Below are 16,059 nucleotides of genomic sequence, written 5' to 3'. Positions count from 1 at the left end.
GATTGGAGTTTTCAGTCTCTCAAGGCTAGGAAGACAAGCCAATAAACTGACACAAGATTTTGCCTGCATTATCTAAATATTTGGATGAATTTCTCTCTCCTAGGGCATGGAAAATATCCTAAGATTCTTATGCCTGCCAGGAAGTGACTTTTCTTACTGACCTGTAAGGTGGTTAGATCTATAAGACAGATAGAGTTTGCTTTTTCTAAGGGGGTTTTTATAAGCATTGTCTCTTTAATTTAACCTTAGTTTCTTAAAGCTGTCTGGTCATATCTGAGTCAATTCTTGTTATTCTCAAATATGACATTCCAATCAAAGGCTTGGTAATATAATCCATGTTCCCATTGTGTCCTGTTACAAGAAGAACAAATTTTTATTGAAATTATGCACATAATTATGTTCACATATAAATAAGAACACTGAGTAAAACTTTTTGAATTCTGGAGGGATAGGTTAGGGAGAAAAGGAATTGTTTCACTTTTGTTCACAAAGGTATATTTTACCAAATTGCCTTAAGTTACATGCGGCTTAAGCTGATAAAAACAACATGAAGAACAGGAAATTAAGTCACAAAATTTTGGTTTCTCCACCAGAATAATTTATAATTGAGAGAAAAATTGTTATGATTTCTTATTGAGTAGATCAATAATCTAAAAAATATGTTTTCTCTTGTAGCAAAGCAATAGAACTAACTTATAGTTTTGCATAATTGCACCATTAGTTATAAGGCTAGTTTAAAAGTATTATAAATCCATCCCAATTTTAACAGGTTTGAGCATATTTCTGAGATTTTAACAGTTTTGATTATTTTCCTGAGATTTCTTTCAATCTTTTTCTTATTGGAAATGAGCTAATATTTAATGCTTATCCATCCTTTACCCTTAGAATGACCATAAGGTTTCAAGTTCCAAAGGGTCTGTGACACTATTTTTAAGTATACATATTATAAAACATAACTGTTATAAATTATACAAAACATAAAACATAATTATTGAGAAGTTCATTTATGAATTTTATAAATTGAGTTGATTTGAATGTAAGACCTAAAACCATAAAACTAATAGAAGAAAATTTCATTGGTAACATTTGTAACATTGGCCTTGGAAATGACTTTTTTCTATTGAAAACAAAAGCTATATATATAATGCAGAAGCATTATATATATATTATGTATATGTGTGTATATATACATATATAATGAAGCCATAAAAAAGAAAAAAATCCTGCCATTTGTAACAACATAAATGAAACGTGAGGGTTTTATTTTAAGTGAAATAAGTCTCACAAAGAAACACAAATACAGTATGATCTCACTTATATGTGATATGTAAAAAAAACTGAACCCAAAGAAATGGAAAATAGATGGGTGGTTGCCAGAGGTGTGTAGGAGGGGATGAGGGAAATGGGTAAATGTGATCAACAAGTACAGACTTACAGTTATAAGATAAATAAGTTCCAGGGATGTAATACACATCATGATTACTATGGTTAACAATACTCTATTGTATATTAAAAATGCTAGGAAAACAAATCTTAAAAGCTCTCACCACAAGATTAAAAAGCTTTGTAACTTGTGAGGCAGTGGATGTTAACTAAACCTTTTGTGGTAATTATTTTGAAATATGTATGTATATATATCAAAACATCTGATTATACACCTTAAACTAATACAATGTTATGTGTCAATCTTATCTCAATAAAACTGTGATTAATAAAGAATATGCCAATGAAAATGTGTATAAAAAGAAACACTCTAAAACACAATTGTTGAAAAGTTTATATTTTCCTATGAAAATCTTTTAAATTCACTTTTGCTTATCAGTTATTTTAAAATTGATCATGAGAATTTCAAGTGCAAAATACACAAATCTAACCATCATCTTAAGTTATTTTTCTTGTTGACAAATTAAGCAAGAATAAAAAAAATTTCTCTGAAGCAAAAAACCTAAAACTTAAACATGTGGTTATTCATTTTTATTGCTTTAAAAAAATCTATCATACTTGACATGCAGCAAGCAATTCATTTTTATTGTACATTTGTTCTTAGTTTGGATTTATAGTTTTATAATTTTAAATATCAGTGGAGGTAACATAAACTCATCTACTAAGCCTAAGTAGAAAAATTTTGTGTGCACTATAATTAATGCTGAAAACTCTGAACACATGCCTATTTTATTTTACCAGCAATTTATAAAACTAACCTTATTATCAAAGATATACTAGGTAAAGTGACATTTAAAATTACATATATTTCTATATATCTGAGAGTCTTAGAAATAATTTATACAAGCATTTGTTTATCTCTAAGCCAATTTGAATACACTATTTAAAGGACATTATAAATTAATTTTTTAATATCCAGAGGTAGAAAAATGTCCTGTATAATTTAAATTCCCATCAACACTGCATAAAAGTTCCTTTTCCCCACATCCTTGCTAACACATTATTTGTTGTCTTTTTGATAATAGCCATTTGGATAGGTGTGAGGAGAAATCACATTGTGGTTTCGATTTGTATTTCCCTGATGATTAGTAATGTTGAGCTTCTCTTCAAATGTCTGTTGATCATCTGTATGTCTTTGAAAAAATGTCTAATCACATCAGATGTCAAATTTTTAATCAAGTTGTTTGTGTTTTTGATATTGAGCTGTACGTGTTCTTTGTGTATTTTGGACATTCACCCCTTATCAGATGTATCATTTACAAATATCTTTTCCCATTCAGTAAGTGACCTTTTCATTTTGTTGATAAATTCCTTCACTGTGAAAAACTTCTTTAGTTTATTGTAGTCCTATTTGTTTATTTTTGCTTTTGTATTCCTTGCCCAAGGAGGCACATCCAAAAAAATATTGCTAAGACAAATGAGGAAGAATATACTGCATATGTTTTCTTCTAGGAGTTTTATGGTTTTTATCCTACATTCATGAACATGGCATATCTTTTCATTTGTGTTGTCTTCAAATTATTTCATCTCTGTCTTATAGTTTTCTGAGTATGGGACTTTCCCCTCTTTGGTTACAGCTATTGCTAAGTATTTTATTCTTTTTTTAAAATGAAATCATTATTGAGACTTTCTAATTTCTTTTTCTGATAGTTTATTTCTACTTTATAGAAATGCAACAGATTTCTGTATATCAATTCTGTATCCTGCAACTTTACTTAATTCATTTATGAGTTCTAGTAGTATTTTTGCTGGCTTATTTAGGATTTTCTACATATAGTAAAGTCATCTGCAAACAGTGATAGTTTTACTTCTTCATTCCCATTTGGATTTCTTTAATTTATGTTTTTCTTGTGTGATTGCTGTGGCTAGGACTTCCACTACTTCCAATGTTGAATAAAAGTGGCATGAGAGAGGATCTTTGTTTTGTTCCTTATCTTAGAGGAAATGCTGTTCAGCTTTTCATGATTATACTCAGTGTTGTGCGTGAGTTTGTCATATATGGCCTTTATTATGTTGAAATATGTTTCATCTCTCCTCACTTTATTGTTTTTATCATAAGTGCATGTTGAATTTTGTCAAAAGTTTTCTCTGCATCTACTGAGATATTATTATTTTTATTCAATTTGTTAATATGATATATCACTTTGATTTGCAGATTTTGAATTATCCATGTATCCCTGGGGTAAATTCCATTAGATCATAGTGTACTATCCTTTTAAGGTATTATTGAATTTGGTTTGCTAAAATTTTGTTGAGGACTTTTGTATTTTTGTTCATCAGTAACATCAGCCTGTAATTGTGTGTGTGTGTGTGTGTGTGTGTGTGTGTGTGTGTGTGTGTGTGGTTTTGGTATCAGGATGATGCTGGTCTCATAGAATGAGTTTGGAAATATTCCTTTCTTTTTATTTTTTTGAAATACCATGACAAGGATAGGAATTAATTCTTTAAATTCTTGGTCAAATTCACCTGTGAAACCATCTTGTCTTGGACTTTTGTTTTTTGGGAGTTCTTTTATTATTGTTTCAATTACATTACTAGTAATCAGTCTGTTCGTGTTTTCTATCTCTTCCTGACTCAGTTTTTGGAGATTGTACATTTCTAGGAATTTATTCATTTTAGGTGTCCATTTTATTGGTGTATAATGATTATATACCAATTGATCATAGTAATCCCTTCAGCTATTATTTTTTCTATGGTGTCAGTTGTAACTTCTTCACTTTCATTTCTGATTTTATTTATTTGGGCCAACTCTCTGTTTTCTCTGATGAGACTGGCAAAGAGTTATCAATTTCATTTTTCCTTTCAAAGAACCAGCTCTTAGCTTCATTAATCTTTTCTATTTTTTAAATCTCTTTCTTTTACTTCTGCTTGTCTTTATTGTTTCTATCTGTCTACTAACATTGTGTTTTGTTTGTTGTTTTTCTAGTTCTTTTAAAGTATATATTGTTTATTTGAGATTTTTCTTGTTTCCTGGGGTAGGTTTGTATTGCTCTAGACTTCCCTCATAGGAAAATGTAAAAGTGTCACTATATGCAGATGACATGATATTGTATATAGAAAACCCTAAATATTTCAAACAAAAACTACAAGAAATGATAAATTAATTCAGCAATGTAGCAGGATACAAAATTACCACACAGAAATCGGTTACATTTCTTCAAAATAACAATGAAATATCAGAAAAAGAACATAAAAAACAATTACTTTTAAAATCACATTAAAAAAATACTTAAGAACAAGCCTAACCAAGGAGGTGAAAGACTTATATGCTGAAAACTATAAATCATTAATAAAGAAAATTGAAGATGATTCAAAGGAATGGAAAGATATCCCATGCTCTTGGGTTGGAAGGATATTGTTAGAATGGCCATACTACAAAAAGGAATCTACAGATTTAATGAGATCCCTGTTAAATTACCCATGACATTTTTCACAGAAATAGAACAAATTATCCTAAAATTTATATGGAACCATAAAAAGACCCAGAATTGCCAAAGCAATCTTGAGAAAGAAGAACAAAGCAGGAGGCATAACACTCCCAGACTTCAGACAATACTACAAAGATACAGTAATCAGAACAGCATGGTATTGGCACAAAAACAGACATATAGATCAATGGAACAGAATAGAGAGCCCAGAAATAAACTCACACACCTATGATTGTGGGGCGCGGCAAAGTGTTGCCGCAAAGCAGGATAGAAAAAGCTGAGTCATCCATCCTGTAGCCAGTGCGCATGCGTTGAGATATGCTAACAAGGTTTTAGAGCAGTAACCAGTCCGAAGGCGACGTGTAGCTATGCCTTCGATATGAACCAGTCAGAGACTTGCACGGTACCCCGAATCTTATATAGGCAGCTGCCGTTAAGGCTGCGGGGTCTTCCTTCCATCTTTCCATAACCAAGCTGTACTCCAATAAAGTGTGATACGAGAAGAATCTAGCGTGTGGCGACTGTTATTCTGCTGGTCAGACGCAGCTCGCCATAAGTGGTGCCGAAACCCGGGAATCGTTGCACCTCGCATGGAGGACCGATTCAGAACTCGACACACGGAGTGAACCGTCGGAGTGAACCGTCGGTGAGTAGTCCAGTCAGGTAAATTTTCGCTTTCACTTTTGTTCCTTTTGTTGTCCTCGCGTTCTTCCTTTGTGTGTTGTTGGCGTGGCCGAGTGCGCACCCCTGGTCGGTAAACAGTTCGAGTGTTCTCCAGCTGCTTTCAGTAGGAAACGGCAGTATGGGGAATAGCTCATCTGCCGAACCTGCCATTGAGTTTCATGAACCCATTCAAGCCTTATTGAGAGATCGGGGACTTAAGCTGTCACAGAAAACCATAAACAAGTTATTACAAGATATTAATGGTGCTGCACCCTGGTTTGCAGTATCTGGCAGCTTGACTGTTCCATCATGGGAAAAACTCGGAAGAGATCTAACTGAGCACAGTAAGCTGGGAGAGCTTTCTCGGGGCACCCTCCCGTTGTGGAGGTTGATACACTCGTGTCTCAAAGGGGGAGGATGTGAGGATATAATTCAAAGGGGACGCAAGGCTCTTAGTATGTGTCAAGATAGTGCGTCAGAAGGCGAAAATGTAGGGACTACTGTAAATAGGCCTAAAAATCCAAGAAGAAGAGAAGAAAAACAAGCAGAAAAACAAGGGCCGGCGCCAAGATTGTATCCGCTCTTAGATGAGTTTAAAGCTTTACATTTATCTCAGGAAGAATTGAGTCCCAAAGAAGAGGCAGCTTTAGAAGAGGCGGCTGCAGAGTATGAACGGGGACAGTATGGGAGTTCCCCGTGTGCTCGTCCGCCATTATATGCCCCCGCTGCAGCAAGAGCTTCCGCGCTTGTACAGACCCCTGCTTCAGCCGCTAATGCCCCCTGTGTACCTCAAGGACCATTAAAATGTACTTTTATCCCTCGGGAGGCATGGTCTCAGGTGCCCATGGCCTTTCCCGCATTTGAGGATCCAGCCACTCGTCAGAGATATTATGAGATGATAGATCATAGAATAATCAAGGATCTTGCAGAGGCTGCCAGAGGATATGGAGTCACTGCTAATTATACTCTGATGTTATTGCAACGCCTTACCCGAAATGCCTTGACGCCCACAGATTGGCAGGACATTGCGCGTGCTTGCTTATCAATGGGGCAGTATCTGGACTGGAAATCCATTTTAACTGACTTGGCATATGGTCAGGCGCGGGAGAATGCCGCTCATGGGCAGCCTGCCTGGAATGTTGATATGTTATTAGGGCAAGGTCAATGGTTGAATAACCAAACAGTGTTTCCTGTGGAGGTCTATGGCCAAATAAACCAAATTGGTATGCAGGCCTGGCGTGCCCTCCCAAATAAAGGAGAAGTTTCAGGAAACCTGACTAAGATCATACAGGGCAGTACAGAAGCATTTTCTGATTTTGTAGCCAGAATGATGGAAGCTGCTGGTAGGATTTTTGGTAGTGTAGAAGATGCTATGCCATTAGTGAAGCAATTGATTTATGAGCAATGCACGAAGGAATGTCGTAGAGCAATCACACCAGTAAAAGGAAAGCCTTTAGATGTCTGGATGAAAATGTGCAGAGAAATAGGCGGGCCATTGTCTAACACTGGTCTTGCTGCAGCAGTTATGGCCGCTGCCCGAAATACAACTAGTACCGTGAAATCAGGGGTTTGTTTCCAATGTGGACAGTCTGGGCACATTAAAAGGCAATGTAGAAATTTAGGCGCGAGGCCTAAAATGTCTTCGCCCCAGAAAATACCAGGGACTTGTCCCCGATGCAAAAAAGGAAAGCATTGGGCCAACGAATGTAGATCTATTAAAGATATAACTGGACAAGTTATTCAGCCTGTTGCATCTGCAGTTAACCCTAGATCCACCTATGCTTCCGAGTCAAAAAACGGGAGAACGGGCCCATGGTCCCAGGGCCCGAAAGTTTTTGGGGCCCACGAGAATGTGACTTTCCAGCCACCCCGGCCCCAAGGCGAGCCACGACAGGATCCGCAGGGCTGGACCTCCGTGCCACCTCCAGAATGGTATTAACAGCATCTATGGGTATACAACCTGTAAGTACAGACATGAGTGGACCACTGCCAAAGGGAGCAGTTGGGTTGGTGATTGGCCGTTCCTCTTCTACTTTGAAAGGACTTATAGTCCAACCTGGAGTAATTGACCCCGATTACACTGGGCTCATTAAAGTGATGTGTCAATCCCCTAGGGGGGTAAGTATCATAAATCCCGGGGATCGGATTGCTCAGTTGTTAGTCTTATCATCTCTCCATGAGAATTATCCTGCATGCCCTAAGGAGCGGGGAGCTAACGGTTTTGGATCTACAGGAGTTGATTTTGCCCTTTTGTCATTGTCTCTTGACGATCGTCCAATGTTGGATTTGAAGATTGAAGGGAAGATATTTCCCGGATTAGTGGATACTGGGGCAGACCGTAGCATCATCACCCTCAAGTTTTGGCCAAGGTCCTGGCCTTTGCAACGATCTTCCCAGACGTTGCAGGGGCTAGGGTATGCACAGGCCCCTCACATTAGTTCCAAAGAATTGACCTGGATCTCAGGAGATCAGAGAGGGAAGTTTCGTCCCTTCGTGGTTGAGGGTTTACCGCTTAACTTATGGGGAAGAGATGTACAGAGTCAATTGAAACTTAGGCTTACTAATGATTATTCTGAGGTTTCTCAACAAATTATGTTGAAGTCAGGGTTCATACCAGATAGAGGGTTAGGAAAAAGGTTACAGGGGATTATTGCCCCTATAGAAGCCCATGGGAATCCTCATCATCGAGGGTTGGGTTTTTCCCAGGGGTCACTGAGTTAATGATTCCGATTACTTGGATGACCACGACACCAGTGTGGGTACCTCAGTGGCCTCTATCAAGGGAAAAACTGGAGGCAGCATCACAGCTAGTGGAAGAACAGTTACAGTTGGGGCATTTAGAACCCTCTCATTCACCCTGGAATACTCCCATTTTTGTTATTAAGAAAAAGTCAGGGAAATGGCGTTTGCTTCATGATCTGCGAGCAATAAATCAACAAATGCAGGTCATGGGTCCCATACAACGCGGATTGCCAATGTTGACAGCCATCCCGCGAGGCTGGCCAGTTATAGCAGTAGATATAAAGGACTGTTTTTTCTCTATTCCATTGAATAGGCAGGATAAAGAGAGATTTGCTTTTACCCTACCCTCTGTTAATCATGAAAAGCCTGATTGGAGATATCAATGGGTTGTGCTCCCTCAAGGCATGGCTAACAGTCCCACTATGTGCCAGCTGTATGTTGACACGGCTTTGCAACCTGTACGAGACAAATTTCCCGGGGTAAGAATCATCCATTATATGGATGATGTGTTATTAGCGGCCTGTAGTATGGATTTACTTGATAACGTTTTAGGTGAATTAACTGAACATTTGAGAACGAAAGGTTTGTTTCTTGCCCCAGAAAAGATTCAAAAGGGAGATGCCATAAAATTTTTAGGGACCACTATTGATGAGACTACAATTACTCCCCAAAAAATTGAAATCCGGACCAGTAGCTTAACCACTTTGAATGATTTCCAGCGGCTTTTAGGAGACATAAATTGGGTTCGACCATATTTAAGTTTGACTCGATTGGAATTGAAGCCTTTGTTTGAAATATTAGAAGGCAATCCTGATCTTAACTCCCCGCGTCGCATGACTCTTGCAGCTCGGAAAGCACTCCATAAGGTGGAACAGGCCCTTATGAAGGCACAATTGCTGCGCTGTGAGCCTACCCTGCCTATTTGGATGTGTGTTCTCCCCACCATGGGGTTTCCTACTGGTGTTCTATGGCAAAATGGACCCTTGCTTTGGATCCACACTAAATCTGTGGGGATGAGAACCCTGTCGCACTATCCATCCATGGTTGCTGAGGTAGCTCTATTAGGTATTAAACAATGTGTTTCCTCTTTTGCAAACTCACCAGACAGACTTGTAGTCCCCTATACGAAAAATCAAATAGAGGTTTTAACTGCAACTACCTCTGAATGGGCTATTCTTATTTATACCTTCTCCGGGGTAATTGATAATCATTTGCCTAAAAGCGAGCTTTTGGAGTTCATGATTCAACAACCTGTTATTTTTCCAAAAGTTACTGTGCAACAGCCCTTGGATGATGCCTTAACCATTTACACAGATGGATCTAAATCAGGAAGAGGGGCTTATATGGTCCAAGGACAACAGCCGGTGGTTATGAACTATCGACCCGGCACTCCTCAGGTTGTAGAATGTCAGGTGGTGTTGGAAGTTTTTAGACGCTTTCAGGAGCCCTTTAATTTAATTTCTGACTCATTATATGTAGTGAATGCAGTAAAAATCTTGGAAATTACACCCTATGTGAAATCATCTAGTACAGTAGCGACCCTATTGACAGGGATAAGGTCACAGATATTGTCGCGTGTGCAGCCCTTTTATATTACTCATATTCGAGCACATTCCTTGTTGCCTGGCCCTATGGCAAAAGCAAATGAGCAGGTTGACCTGGCTACACGTGTTCTGGTAGCGCTGGATCCCGTAGTGCAAGCTCAAGAATTTCATGACCTATATCACGTGTCATCTACTGTCTTAAGAAAAAAATTTCATATTACCAGGGAATTAGCTAGACACATTGTGAAAAGTTGCTCTGCCTGCGCCCAGTTCTTGCCTGCCCAACATGTTGGTGTTAATCCCAGAGGTGTTGCTCCAAATGAGTTATGGCAAATGGATGTCACTCATGTCTCTTCGTTTGGAAAACTACAATATGTACATGTGTCAGTAGATACTTGCTCGGGAGTATTTCATGCAACTCCCCTCTCTGGGGAACGGGTTCACCATGTTATTACCCATTGCCTTGAGGCCTGGGCAGCCTGGGGTAAGCCCACCAAGATAAAGACGGATAATGGCCCAGCCTATAGTTCTAAAAGTTTTGCTCTTTTTTGTCAACGGATGCAGGTGCTGCATGTTACTGGCTTGCCCTATAACCCACAAGGCCAAGGGATTATAGAGCGTGCCAATCGGACACTCAAAGAATTATTATTTAAACAAAAAGGGGGAATAGCAGAGAACTGCACCCCCAAACAGAGATTATCACTTGCCTTATTTACTATAAATTTTTTGAATGTGCATGATGATGATAAAACTGCTGCAGAGCGTCATGTGGCATTGACTCATAAAGAATATAGTACAGTGATGTGGAAAGATGTATTATCCAACCAATGGAAAGGCCCGGATCGCGTTATTGCTCGATCCACGGGATCTCTTTGTGTCTCTCCACAGGATCAGGACCCGATTTGGGTGCCGTCAAGATTGACACGGAGCGTGGAAGAGAAACTCGAAAGGGATGCCGAGTGTCGCACGGATGATGCAACAATGGATGATCGTAATGTTTCTTCCCTTGCTCAAGGCAGAGAGCCTGACCTTTTGGGGGATCAGCCGGACCTGGCCAGTTCCCATGCCGGTGCATTCCCAGAGTAGAGTGCTCCCTATGCTGTATTCCACTAGCTGCGATATGAATGCGGCATGCACCACGCCATTGAAGCTTGATTGGGTGCCTTATAATGCTAGTAATATAGTTTTGAACAGAAGTCTTTGTTTCAGTTTCGATACTGACAAGGATTGTATTATTTTGAAAAAAGGAATATTACAGGCGTGGGAAAGCCCACTAAGGCATAGTATAGTTCCATTAAAGGTTTTGACGGAAGCGTTACAGCAGATTGCCTCTGGAGCCCGACAAGGTCAGGGTACGGGAATCAATGGCACTGACGAGGCAAATGTCACTACCTTTGCCTTGGAGCATACAGGCATAGTTCCAGTAAGGAAAAACTCTTCTTGTGTACTGGCTAATAGGACCATTGTTGCTCCCTACTGTGAGCCAGATACGGCATCACCCCCGATTTTCACCCAATGTCAAGATAGAACCCTAGCGAAATATGAAATTAGCTCAGGTTTTCGATTTTCCCCTGATTTGAAGTCTTATATGGGTAGAAAGAATAAAATCACTAATGAGCGTTGGGTTTTTGAAGGGTGGCCATTTTACTCCTGGCTGTTGATTAATGAAGTGGGGGCCAGCATGGATATCTCTGCTTTGGCCATGTTGCAGCAAAGTAATGGTACCTATTACAATGTTTCTGGGACGGTGCAACATTCCAATGGGACCAGATATAAACTTAAGATCATGAAAACATATGAATCAGTGTATAATTACACCAGATCAGCAGCAGCGGTTTGTGTGAAATCGCCCTTTGTGCTGCTGCTTACTAATGACAGTGCAAATTGCACGAGATCTGGCCACTGCTGGCTGTCTGAGTGTTGGAATGGGACTCAGGTTACCACTGCCATCGTGGTGCGGGTGCCTACTTTCGTACCTATTCCGATTCAAGCAGATCCAAATAATTTCCCCATTTTAAATTTGCTTCGTATTAAAAGAGATTTTGGCATTACTGCCGCCATTGTCACAGCGATAGCCATTTCTGCCACCGCAGCGGTTACCGCAGGTGTAGCAATGGCGAGCCAAGTTAAGGCCGCAGAGGAAATCAATGAAATTGTGACGAAAACTTCACAGATTTTGGAAGAACAGACTCGATTTGATGCTCATATTTTGAGTGGCATTTTAGCTACCAATGAAAGAATCAATCTATTGGAAGAGGCCATGGATGATTTATATGGCCTCATACAAGTGGGCTGCATGCAGCATGTAGGCCATGTGTGTGTCACACCTTTTCTCGTTCCAGATGCACTCAATAAAAGCAGATTGATCGGAAGATTCCTAGCGGGAAATTGGTCCCGAGAGGCGGAACGGATGATACTGAAACGGAAGATTCAAATATTGCGGCTTAATGCTACCAAACTGGAGCCAGTTACTTTCGGGGACTTTACCTCTTGGCTCTCCTCTGCTTTCTCCTTTTTCAAAGAGTGGGTGGGAGTAGCTATGTTTGCAGCCTGCTGCCTGTTTGGGATTGTGCTATGTCTCTGGTTGGTCTGTCGAATTCGTATCCGAGCGCGTCGAGATAAGGTTCTGCTCACTCAGGCGCTTTTGGCTATCGGTGAAGGTGATTCCCCTGCAGCCTGGCTCTCTGCCCTGAATAATCCCAGATGATTGCCCTTGCACAGAGAGGCTTTGCTGCCATTGCACCTCCATAGGGAGCTCTTTTTAGGTCTAGACAGCCCTAGCACCCTGCAGCCCTATGCTGGCCTTGCACGCAGGAGGGTGTCGTAGATGTGCCATAGACAGCCCTAGCACCCTGCAGCCCGATGCTGGCCTTGCACGCAGGAGGGTGTCGTAGATGTGCCAGTGAAAAACTGCTGTTGAACCGTGAGCACACCATGGTGTGAGCATGCGTACCGGCAAAACTTCACTGTGCTATAGTAAATAAATAAGGGGGAGATGTGGGGCGCGGCAAAGTGTTGCCGCAAAGCAGGATAGAAAAATCTGAGTCATCCATCCTGTAGCCAGTGCGCATGCGTTGAGATATGCTAACAAGGTTTTAGAGCAGTAACCAGTCCGAAGGCGACGTGTAGCTATGCCTTCGATATGAACCAGTCAGAGACTTGCACGGTACCCCGAATCTTATATAGGCAGCTGCCGTTAAGACTGCGGGGTCTTCCTTCCATCTTTCCATAACCAAGCTGTACTCCAATAAAGTGTGACACGAGAAGAATCTAGCGTGTGGCGACTGTTATTCTGCTGGTCAGACGCAGCTCGCCATATATGATCAATTAATCTTTGACAAAGGAGCCAAGAATACAATGGAGAAAAGACAGTCTCTTCAGCAAGTGGTGTTGGGGAAGTTGTACAGCTGCATGTAATTCATCACACCATACACAAAAATAAACTCAAAATAGCTTAAATGCTTATCAATAAAATAAGATGTGACACCATAAAACTCCTAGAAGAGGACATAGGTAAAAAAGTCTCTGACATAAATCATACCAATGTTTTCTTACGTCAATCTCCCAAGGCAATAGAAATAAAAGCAAAAATAAACAAATGGGACCTAATCAAACTTACAATCTTTTGCAAAACAAAGGAGACAGTAAACAAAATGAAAAGAAAACATATGGACTGGGAGAAAATATTTGCAAATGATGCAAATGATAAGGGCTTAGTTTCCAAAATATACAGCTCATAGCTGCTCAAAATATAAGCAGCTCATACAATTCAACAATGACAAAAAAACAACAACCCAATTGAAAAATGGATGTAAGACTTAAATAGTCATTTCTCCAAAGAAGACATACAAATGGCCCCAGGCCCGTGAAAAGATGTTCCACATCACTAATTATTAGAGAAATGCAAATCAAAACTACAATGAGATATCACCTCATGCCAGTCAGAATGACCATGTTTAAAAAGTCTACAAATAGCAAATGCTGGAGAGGGTGTGGAGTAAAGGGAACACTCCTATGCTTGATGGGAAGGTAAGTTGGTGCAGCCACTATTGAAAACAGTATGGAGGTTCCTCAAAAAAATAAAAATAGAGTTGCCATATTATCCAGAAATCCCACTCCTGGTCATTGGGAAAAAAATATATCAGCCAAGACATGGAAACAACCTAAATGTCCATTGACAGATGAATGGATAAAGAAGAATTGGTATACATATCCAATGGAATATTACTCAGCCATGCAAAGAATGAAATAATGCCATTTGCAGCAACATGGATGGACCTAGAGATTATCATACTAAGTGAAGTAAGTCAGAAAAAGAAAGACAAATACCATATGATATAACTTATATGGAGAATCTAATATATAACACAAATGAACTTATTTATGAAATAGAAACAGACTTACAGACATAGATAAGAGACTTGTGGTTGCCAAGGAGGAGGGGAATGGGGGAGGGATGGATTGGGAGTTTGGGGTTAGCAGATGCAAACTCTCATATATAGAATGGGTAAATGACAAAGTCCTACTGTATAACACAGGGAACTATATTCTAAATCCTGTGCTATACCATAATGCTAAAGAATATAAAAAAGATTGTACACATATGTATAACTGAATCACTCTGTTATACAGCAGAAATTAACACAACACTGTAAATCAACTGTACTTCAATAAAAAATTAAAAATAAAGATGATAAACAACAAGCTCCTACTGTATAGAATAAAGAAATATATTCAATATCCTGTAATAAACAATAATGGATAAGGAAAAAAAAACTTTCCTAATAGAACTGTTTTGCTGTGTCCAATAGTTTTTGGAAAGTTGTTTCCATATTCATTTTATTTCATTTGTGACTCATTGGTTGTTTAATAACGTAATGTTCAGTCACCATGTATTTGTGTCTTTCAGGTATTTTTGGTTTTCGTTTTTGTAGTTGATTTCTAGTCTCATACTATTTGTGATCAGAAAAGAAACTTGATATGATTTCAATATTAAAACTTGTGACATATTTTTACCCTTTCAAAGAACCAGCTGTTTGTTTTATTGGGTTTTAAAAAAATCTTTATTTTACTTATTTCCTCTCTGATCTTTGTTATTTCCTTCCTTCTGCTCTCATTAGGTTTTGTTTTTCTTCGTTTTCTAATTATTTTAGGTGGTAGATCAGGTTGTTTATTTGAGATTTTTCTTGGTGTTTGAAGAAGGCCGGGATTGCTATGGACTTCCCTCTAAGGACTACTTTTGCTGCATCCCATAGATTTTGTATGGCTGTGTTTTCATTGTCACTTGTCTCAAGGTATTTTAAAATTTCCTCTTTGATTTCATCTTTGACCCATTGGATTACTGATGAGTGTAATATCCTCTTCTTGTACTGATCAATTTATCTTTTATAGTGTCCTTTGTCTTTCTTTATGGCCTTTGTTTTAAAGTCTATTTCGTCTTATATGAGTATTGTTATCCCAGCTTTCCTGTCATTTCTTTTGCATGAAATATATTTTTTCCATCCCATCACTTTCAATCTATGTGTATCCTTTGCCCTAAGTGGGTCTCTTGTAGACAGCATATTGTACACTCCTGATTTTTTATCCAATCTGCAACTCTATGTCCTTTGATTGGAGCATTTAGTACATTGACACTTAAGGTAATTATTGATAGAAATGTATTTATTGCCATTTTAAACCTATTTTTCCCATTGATTTTGTATTCTTCTTTGTTCCGTTCTTTCCCTTTTTGCTTTTCTTTTTGTGGTTTGATGATTTTGTTTTGTATTATGTTTGTGTTCTCTTCTTTTTGGCTTTTGTGAAGCTGCTGTATGTTTTTGATTAGTGCTTACCCTGTGTTTCAAGTATATTAACCCCTTCCTATATCTACTTGCTTTAGACTGGTAGTCATATAAACTCAACACATTCTGAAAAAAAATCAACATTTTATTACTATCCTTCCCCACATTTTATGATTTTGATGCCTCTTTTACATCTCAGGTTTATATTTTGCTGTTCATTGTGATTATCCTCACTTTCACAGAAAATTTTTATATCATTATTTTAAAAGATCTATGTACTGGCTTAAGTGATTTATTTTCCAATGGTGATTTTCTCTTTCTTTTATATTTTTGCTTTTTATCTATTTAGAGAACACTTTCAATATTCCTTTAGGACAGGTTTAGTATTGCTGTAATTTTTAGTTATTGCTTCTCTGAGAAATTCTTGATCTTTCATATTCTAAATGATAATCTTGCTGG

This window comes from Kogia breviceps, chromosome 3, assembly GCF_026419965.1.
Source record: "Kogia breviceps isolate mKogBre1 chromosome 3, mKogBre1 haplotype 1, whole genome shotgun sequence".
Classification (NCBI taxonomy): Eukaryota; Metazoa; Chordata; class Mammalia; order Artiodactyla; family Physeteridae; genus Kogia; species Kogia breviceps.
Note: the sequence above shows the minus strand (reverse complement) of the source record.